Raw genomic sequence first — 10,343 nt, 5'->3', positions numbered from 1 at the left:
ACAATACATATTATTTTGGCTAAAGAACTAGTGTCGTGGTCATTTCTTCTGGTTTTTGCTTGTTCCCTGGTTTTTAGCCTTTTGTTTTTGGCTTCTGCCAAGTTAGACCTGTTGTTTTCTATGTTGCTTGGTTGCTAGACTTGAACTTTTAGTAATTTTTTTGTTGATAACTGGTGGATTTCAAGAACCTTATTAAAAACCTGTTTTACTTAATAAAAAACAATAGATATTATTCCTTACACATTTTGGTAATAATTTTAGACTGAAAGCAAAGCATTTAATATACTTCTAAGACATATGATAGAATGAGATGGAGCTTTATTATCTAGATGTTATTGTAATATTTAAATTTTGAACTAAGTTTGTGCAAGTTTATTAAAAAATGTACCAAAGTTCATTTGGTGATCAATAACTCATTGCCTGAATTTTTTTTCTCCATTATTCTATCAGGAAAGGCTTCCCTTTTCAGCTTCATTATATGTTTTAATAGCTGATGCTTTGCTTTATATTATAATCAGATGAATTTAATGACAGGAATGCTTGTTCTCAACAGTGCAATTGTTCTAAATTTATATATTGCTGATAATAGTTTGTTGTTCATTCAAAATTCTAATTCTAAAATGACTAATGTAGTAGAGGTACTTAATTAAGCCGATAGGCTTATTGTGGGAGCTTTGCTCCCAAAATTTAGTATATTGCCGAAAAATTTGTTGATTTTTTAATTTTCCGATGTGACTTAAAACTCATTTAAAAAAGTTTCTAAAAATGATTTATTCTTTTCACATACTTTCCTTTTAAATATTGTAATTACTCACATTTAGAAAACTTTCCAAAATTTTAAATATATATTTTTGTAGATTTTTTTGAAAACATTCTAATATAGAAACTCTATTAAAATAGAATTTTTGTGGAGACATAAGAGATGAAAAATATGTAACTATTTTTTTTAATGTTATTAATATTATATTTTAACTTTAAATATAATTTTTTTCACATTAAAATTAGATTTAATAGTAAATATGAAAGAGTTATTTACATGTGATATGGAATAAATCATATAATTTAAATTTAAAAGTGAATATTAATTTTTTTATTTATGATAATTATATATTTTTAAAAAATTTCCTCCTTTTCATATTAAAGAAACTTTAATTTCTCATGATATTAAAAAAATAATAAATAAATTTAATGATAATCATTTTTTTTAGATTTCTTCTATAAACAATAGTTTTTATTAGTTTCTTTCAAATACATATCCTCTGTTATATAAACTTTCTATTTTTATTTTAAGCTTTTATATAGACTTTCTATAAACTCTTATGTTTTCTAATTTTGTTCGAACTTGCTAAATGTCTGATGTCTTGTGTCAATTTCTATAAATGCTTATCCATACTTTATTTTTCAATGTATCAACTTTAATCCACATGCTGAAGAGAAATACATGGTAAGAGCTTTCAAAAATTGTTTTTTCATTTGCAATGATAACTTTATTTGTATTGTATTTGATCCTTTTTAAGTCTTTCTTAATATTATCTTATATGCTTGAAACTTTTTTTGTGTTTTCCATACGCAAAAAAATATGCAAGAAGAGAAATCACCTTTCTCGCCCAACCAAATTACAAAATTTAGTATCCACCTACCTTGCATGGAAGTTGAACTACCTAAAAGTGTTAGTTCTATAAATGATTATTGGTGTAGGTACGAGTGGCAAGAACAAACTTCCACTCATATGCATGGTTTTCTATGGCTTCCAAATGCACCAATGGACATGATCAATTGAAACAACCAATACAAATTATATCAGGCAAATAAAATCATATTTCCATGATCAATGGTTACACTCCCATTATTGGGTTGACCTTTTATTTGTTGATCTTATGTGCTAACTCGAAATTTTTTGGAGCACTCAATTGTAACATTTTAGAGATTCAAAGATCTAGATTACAAAAATTTCAATTGAAATTGTAAGCTTATTTTCCATGAAGCTTATACCATATTTCTTGTAGGATTGTAGTAAATATAAAGATTTTGATTTCAACTATTTTGTAACACTTTTTAAAGATTTAAATGGAAGATTATTAAGTTACTTTCACTTCAATACATGTTTTTTTTTCATGTTCCATTTATCACATGAATGATCTACATTACAAAAATTTCAATTGAAATTGTAAGCTGATTTTCCATGAAGCTAATACCATATTTTTTGTAGGATTGTAGTAAATATAAAGATTTTGATTTCAACTATTTTGTAACACTTTTTAAAGATTTAAATGGAAGATTATAAAATTATTTTCACTTCAATGCTTTTTTTTTTTTTTTTCATGTTCCATTTATCACATGAATGATCTAAATTACAAAAAAATTCAATTGAAATTGTAAGCTTATTTTCCATGAAGCTTATACCATATTTTTTGTAGGATTGTAGTAAATATAAAGGTTCTTTTTTCAACTATTTTGTAACACTTTTAAAGATTTAAATGGAAGATTATTAAGTTACTTTCTTTGATACATGGTTTTTTTTCATGTTCCATTTATCACATGAATGAATGTTATTTTTTGTTGGTAACTTTACAATAAATACATGGGGTTTGATTTTGACTATTTCTTAACTCATTTTAAAGTTTAAATAGAACATTTATCTTAATTTTTTGTTTGTCTTTCCTATCGGCTCATCATTGCATGCACAAAAGCATGCAACTGCTAGTATATATTGCTTTATCTCAAAATCAAGATAAGCGCACAAGACTGAATTTCTGATGACATGGCTCCTTAGTGGGTTCTTAAGTATTGGAAACAAATTAAGCATAGACAAATCATAAGGTACCTAGATTGCCCTCATGATTTTTATTAGATACGTGGAAGTGATTACTATCCGAGCTAAACAAGAACTGCGGGTAGAGTAGTTTATATGATGATTATAGAGAAATGAATAAATTTACATTAATTTGTAGAAAATCTACACAATATTATTATTATATATTATATTGTGATTTGAAATAAGAAAATTAATAAATCATAAATATATATTAAATCAGATTTTGAAAATCATTTATTCCCTATACCAAACCTAAGAAACAGGGTACAACTCTCACAGAAATGAGGGAAATGAAAGCCCTCGTAGTTCTTGACTAATGTGTAAGAAAAAACTTGACATTGATCTTGACAAAGAAATTAATGACAGAAAATATCATTTACCATTTTCATGCTTTGTGCCTGCAAGCTATGATTTCAATACATTGATACTGCAAGCTATGATTTCAATACATTGATATTGACAACGAAATTTGTGACAGAAAATATCATTAACCACTTTAGAGAATTGAGTAATGAATATATTGATGGGCTTTTGCAAAGCATTTTTTATTTTTAAATTATAGAAATGCAATGGATCATCTCATAAGATATCGGTGTTGGCTAATCTCCAAAGAAAATATACCAAAGACGAAAAAAAGGTCAAACATGATTCTTTTTTAGATTCAGGAAAACACAATAAAAGTTTTTCAAAATTTTTGTTGTTTTCAAAAAAATTCTTTGCATTTTTGTGTTTTTGAAATTTAGTCAATGGTAAAATTTGTAGGGAGGATAGTTGCATCCTAAGATATCTCCATGAAAATGTTTCTATTTTTGAGAGAGGAATTCTTTTAATAGACACTTGATCACAGTTACCAAGAGTCATTTTTCTTTTTCTTTTTTATCATACTAGGCAATTCCTATGGATCCTCACCAAATATGTTCTGCACAATTTGTAATCTATTTTCTCTATCATGATCTTTGGAATCATTTGTTCTCTCTCATTGGTAGTTTTGGAGGGCTCTGCCACTGTTTGAAATGCTAATGAGAATTGACCAAAATCATGTCTGCCTCAAATCTGCATAAACAAGAAGCAACTTGTGCATTATAGTCCGTGGTAGATTTTGATTTGACGAATAGCATTAGGAGAAACTTTGGTAGCTCTTACATGTAAAGAAATCACTCCTATGTTCCTAACTAACCTAATTTAGCATCAAACGGAATAGGAGACACCATAGCTATATGTCATGGACTTAATGGTTGACATTAAAACGTTAATAAAGTTAACATTTGCTTCTGTAGCAAGGGCCTTTGCAACATTATCCTGCCAGTTCCACGAGTCCAAACAAAAAAATGCCCTTGTAGGGCTAGACAGATATGTAGTTGCACATTATGAACCCTACCTAAAGACATTGTATCCAACATCCTAATATCTTTTGCAGCCATATGCATCAACCATATTGTTGATGTATAGAAAAAATGCACCACATTTACATTAATGACCTGTATAAAAAATACAAACATGTTGCATTTTTTAGCTCTGCATGATGTACTATGCATATCAATTGAGATTGTATATTGAAATAGGGTCTCCTTCTGCATTGCTTGAAACCAAGAGATTGACATAGTTAAAACTAAAAGAGGGGTAAAAGTTATATTAAATACCAAAGAGAGTAGAACAACACAAAAAACAAAGAGAACTACATAACTCTATCCTGGTCCACAAGTTGAACTAGCATCTGAGATAAATCAAGGGGAAGCATCCTATGATCAATAATGTTCCAAGCCAGCCCATGCTCAGAGGCCCATTTAGCCAAACAATTAGCCACACCACTTCACTCACAAGGGATATGCATAAAAGACATAAAATCTTGAGAATTGCATAACTAAATGGTCTGCTAAATAACCAGAGCCAAATGCCAGTTCACATGCACAAGGTTCCTTCTATTCGATAAATTCACAACCACCTACGAGTGAGTCTCACAAATAATTCTTTTCCAGCCACATTGATAGCACTATTCCACTGCAACCAAGATAGCCAGGGCTTCCATGAGGTTATTAGTATGGTAACCCTTGTATATAGAAAATAAAATCTAAATATCCCCAGAACTGTCACGCCCAACTCCCCCAATACTAGCCGGACCAGGATTTCTCCAAGAAGAACCATTAGTGTTGATTTTAAGAATGCCTACCTCAAGAGGAGACCAATGCCCCTCACGATTAACACACTGAGAGTGTTTCCTAGCTCTATTCCCAAAGTAGTTGTAGAGGACCAAGGGAGTGCTATGCTGAAGAGGAAAGGAAAGGCATGAGTAAATTCTAGCATCTCTAGGATCCAAACCTCCACCAATGTCACATTTAGCTAGGAGTGTTTGATGAAGATAATTAACAATTTTCCCTCATAGGTGTCTGATCTCAAACTGCACATCATGAAAGATCCTCCTATTCCTCTCAAGCCAAACATGTCATAAAATAAGGGAAGGGCCAATAGTCTAAGCAAGGGGGATGGCCCAAATGGTCCTAGAATTCAAACAAAGAGAAAACATGCTAGCACGTTCATCCCCACACAATCCACTATAAGTGCCAAATCTATTTACCAAAAGGGTATTGGAAAAAAAGGTAAGAAATAGTCTCTTCACTATTGCAGCATAAAACACAGATGGAAGGCCTCTAGAAGCCTTGGTTGCAGAGATTCTTCCAAGTAAGACAATGATTTTAAACCAGAATCTAGAGGAAAAAGTTACACTTAGGCCATGAAAAATTATTCCAAACTTTCTTCCACCAAGAGATCTCCACCTCACTAAAAAGTTGCTTCTTCAGTGCAAGGTACCCTAAAGAAACATAATACTTGCCAAAAGAAGCACCTTCCCAAGCCAAAACATCACATTCCTATAGAAAGCTACACTCCCTAGAAGCAAATATCTGAGATATTTCCAACCAATCCCCCAGAGAGCCACCTAGCACCGAATCAGAAGAATTCTTCCATCTATAACACATAGCAAGGCCTAGGTTATAGGCCTCCTTATAATGAGCCACTTTATTTCATCTAGCAGAAGGAAAAAATCACAAAGAGACTGCAAGTGTGGATGAAAGGATAAGAGAAGAGGATGCCCATTCCAAGAATTACTCCAAAATAGAGCCTTAGTGCCTCTGGTACATATCCAAAATAAACTTCTCTTCACTAGGTGAGCACTAATCTTGAGGGTATTCCACACCATAAAGCCTCTTCCCTCAAGAGAACACCTGGAAATATTTGAAGGTTCAACACCAGGTAAATACTTGTGTGATAGGATATGGGCCCAAAGCTGAGACTGATTAGAAGACCAGTGCCAATAGAGCTTGGTAGCAAGAGCTTGACTGCACAAGATAGCAGAACGAAGGCCGAGGCCTCCTTCCATTTTTGGCCTACAAATGGTATCCCAATTGATGAGGCTCCATTTGGTATTTTGCAAATTGCCACTTCAAAGAAATTCCTTACACATTTTGGTAATAGTTTTAGACCAAAAGCAAAGCATTTAATATACTTCTAAGGCATATGATAGAATGAGATGGAGCTTTATTATCTAGATGTTATTGTAATATTTAAGTTTTGGACTAAGTTTGTGCAAGTTTATTAAAAAAATGTATCAAAGTTCATTTGGTGATCAATAACTCATTGCTTGAATTTTTTTCTCCATTATTCTATCAAGAAAGGCTTCCCTTTTCAGCTTCATTATATGTTTTAATAGCTGATGCTTTGCTTTATATTATAATCAGATGAATTTAATAACAAGAATGTTTGTTCTCAATAGTGCAATTGTTCTAAATTTATATATTGCCGATAATAGTTTTTTGTTCATTCAAAATTCTAAATCTGAAATGACTAATGTAGTAGAGGTGCTTAATATATATTTCTTTATCTCAAAATCAAGATAAGCACACAAGACTGAATTTATGATCACATGGCTCCTTAGTGATTTCTTAAGTATTGGAAACAAATTAAGCATAGACAAATCATAAGGTACCTAGGTTGCCCTCTTGATTTTTATTAGATATGTGAAAGTGATTACTATCCGAGCTAAACAAGAACTGCGGGCAGCGTAGTTTATGAGGAAAGTTTTTTTGAAATAGGAAAAGATGACAAAGAATGTAGGAAATGGGGTAGTAGCATTGATAGAGATTTTGTGAACATTTTCTATATAGTAAGGATTACAGTTCTTGGTTTATTGAAAATGTTTTCAAAGCAAAGGATGAAGATCTGCCCATATTTACAGTGCAGACAAAGAGTAGCTTGTGTTTTTTGCAACTTTTAAATTTCGATCTTTGTTCAAGAGAGAGAAACATTTTTGTGCGTCATGCTTAATATAGTGATACTAAGCAATCCCATTCAATATCTTCATCAGTTTACAGATAGAACTGTGTATGTTCATTGTTAATCTATGATGGTGCACCCCCAAATTGTCAAATGTGAGGCCATCTATTATTATAACAATGATATATGATGATTATAGAGAAATGAATAATTTACATTAATTTGTAGAAAATCTACACAATATTATTATTATATATTCTGTTGTGATTTGAAATAAAAAATTAATAAATGATAAATATGCATTAAATCAGATTTTAAAAATCATTTATTCCCTATACCAAACCTAAGAAACAGGGTACAACTCTCATAGAAATGAGGGAAATGAAAGCCCTCGTAGTTCTTGAATGATGTGTAAGAAAAAAAATTGACATTGACCTTGACAAAGAAATCAGTGACAGAAAATATCATTTACCATTTTCGTGTTTTGTGCCTACAAGCTATGATTTCAATACATTGATACTGCAAGCTATGATTTCAATACATTGATATTGACAAAGAAATTTGTAACCATTTCAGAGAATTGAGTAATGAATACATTGATGGGCTTTTGCAGAGCATTTGTTATTTTTAAATTATAGAAATGCAATGGATCATCTCATAAGATATCAGTGTTGGCTAATCTATAGACAAAATGTACCAAAGAGGAAAAAAAGGTCAAACATGATTCTTTTTTAGATTTAGGGAAACACAACGAAAATTTCTCAAAATTTTTGTTGTTTTTAAAAAAATTCCTTGTGTTTTTTGTGTTTTTGAAATTTAATCAATGGTACAATTTGTAGGGAGGATAGCCGCATCCTAAGATATCTCCATGAAAATGTTTCTATTTTTGAGAGGAATTTTTTTAGTAGACACTCGATCATAGTTGCCAAGAGTCATTTTTCATTTTATATTTTTAATCATACTAGGCAATTCCTAATGATCCTCACCAAATATGTTCTGCACAATCTGTAATCTATTTTCTCTATGATGATCTTTGGAATAATTTGTTCTCTGTCATTGGTAGTTTTGGAGGGCTCTTCCATCGTTTGAAATGCTAATGAGAATTGACCAAAATCATGTCTGCCTCAAGTCTGCATAAACACGCAACAACTTGTGCATTATAGTCCATGGTAGATTCTGATTTGACTAATAGCAATAGAAGAAACTTTGGTAGCTCTTACATGTAAAGAAATTGCTCCTATATTCCTAACTAACCCAATTTAGCATCAAATGGAATAGGAGACACCATAGCTATATGTGATGGGCTTAATGATTGACATTAAAATGTTAATGAAGTTAGCATTTGCTTCTGTAGCAAGGGCCTTGGTAGCATTGTCTTGCCAGTTCCAGGGGTCCAAACAAAAAAATGCCCTTGTAGGGCTTGACAGATATGTTGTTGCACATTATGAACCCTATCTAAAGACATTGTATCTAGCATGCTGATATCTTTTATAGCCATATGCATCCACCATATTGTTGATGTACAGAAAAAATGCACCACATTTACATTAATGACGTGTCTAAAAAATACAAACATGTTGCATTTTTTAGCTCCAAATGATGTCCTGTGCATGTCAATTGAGATTGTATATTGAACTAGGGTCTCCTTTTGCATTGCTTGAAACCAAAAGATTGACACAATTAAAACTAAAAGAGGGGTAAAAAAATTTATTGAATACCAAAGAGAGTATAACAACATAAGAAACAAAGAGAACTATAGAGCTTTATCCTGGTCCACAAGTTGAACCAACATCTGAGATAAATCAAGGAGAAACATCCTATGATCAATAATGTTCCAAGCTAGCCCATGCTCAGAGGCCTATTTAGCCAAACAATTAGCCACACTGATTCGCTCACGAGGCATATGCATAAAAGACATAAAATCCTAAGAATTGCATAACTAAATGATCTGCTAAATAACCAGAGCCAAATGCCAATCCACATGCACAAGGTTCCTTCTATTCAATAAATTCACAACGACCTATGAGTCAGTCTCACAGATAATTCTTTTCCAGCCATGTTGATAGTATTTTTCAACTACAACCAAGATAGCCAGGGCTTCCATGAGGTTATTAGTATGGTAACCCTTGTCTATAGAAAACAAAAATTGAATATCCCCATAACTGTCATGCCCAACTCTCCCAATACCAACTGGACCAAGATTTTCCCGAGAAGAACCATTAGTGTTGATTTTAAGAATGCTCACCTTAGGAGGAGACCAATGCCCCTCACAATTAACATGCTAAGAGTGTTGCCTAGCTCTATTCCCAAATCGATTGTGGGGGACCAAGGGAGTGCTACCCTGAAGAGGAAAGGAAAGGCATGAGTAAATACCAACATCTCTAGGATCCAAACCTCCACCAATGTCACATTTATCTAGGAGTGTTTCATGAAGAGAACTAAGAATTTTCCCCCACATGTGCCTGATCTCAAATTGCACATCATGAAAGATCCTCCTATTCCTCTCAAGCCAAACATGCCATAAAATAAGAGAAGGGCCAATAGTCCAAGCGACTTGAAGAAAAGAAGTCTTGGAAGGGGGATGGCCCAAACGGTCCTAGAATTCAGACAAAGAGGAAACATGCCAGCACATGCATCCCTACACACTCCACCAGAAGTGCCAAATTTGTTTGGCAAAGGGGCACTGCAAAAAAAGGTGAGAAACAGTCCCTTCTCTATTGCAGCATAAAACACAGATTGAAGGCCCCTGGAAGCCTCACTTGCAGAGATTCTCCCAAGTAAGACAATGATTGTAAACTAGAATCCAAAGGAAAAACTTACACTTAGGCCATGAAAAACTATTTCAAACTTTCTTCCACCAAGAGACCTCCAACTTGCCAAAAAGTTTCTTTGTTAGTGCAAGGTACCCTAAAGAAATAGAATACTTGCCAGAAGAAGCACCTCCCCAAGCCAAAACATCAAGTTCTTGTAGAGAGCTGCACTCCCTAGAAGTCAATATCTAAGATAGTTCCAACCGATCCCCCAGAGAGGCACCCAATGGCCAATCAGAAGAATTCTTCCATCTGTAACCCACAACAAGGCCCAAGATATAAGCCTCGTTATAAGGAGCCACCTTATTCCATCCAACAGAAAGGAAAAAATCACAAAGAGACTGCAATTGTGGATGAGAGGATAAGAGAGGATGATGCCCATTCCAAGAATCACTCCAAAATAGAGCCTCAGTGCCTCTAGTATAGATCCAAAATAAACTTCTCTTCACCAG

Source organism: Cupressus sempervirens, chromosome 8 (assembly GCF_028749045.1).
Source record: "Cupressus sempervirens isolate cs-2001-9-10 chromosome 8, ASM2874904v1, whole genome shotgun sequence".
Taxonomy (NCBI): domain Eukaryota; kingdom Viridiplantae; phylum Streptophyta; class Pinopsida; order Cupressales; family Cupressaceae; genus Cupressus; species Cupressus sempervirens.
Note: the sequence above shows the minus strand (reverse complement) of the source record.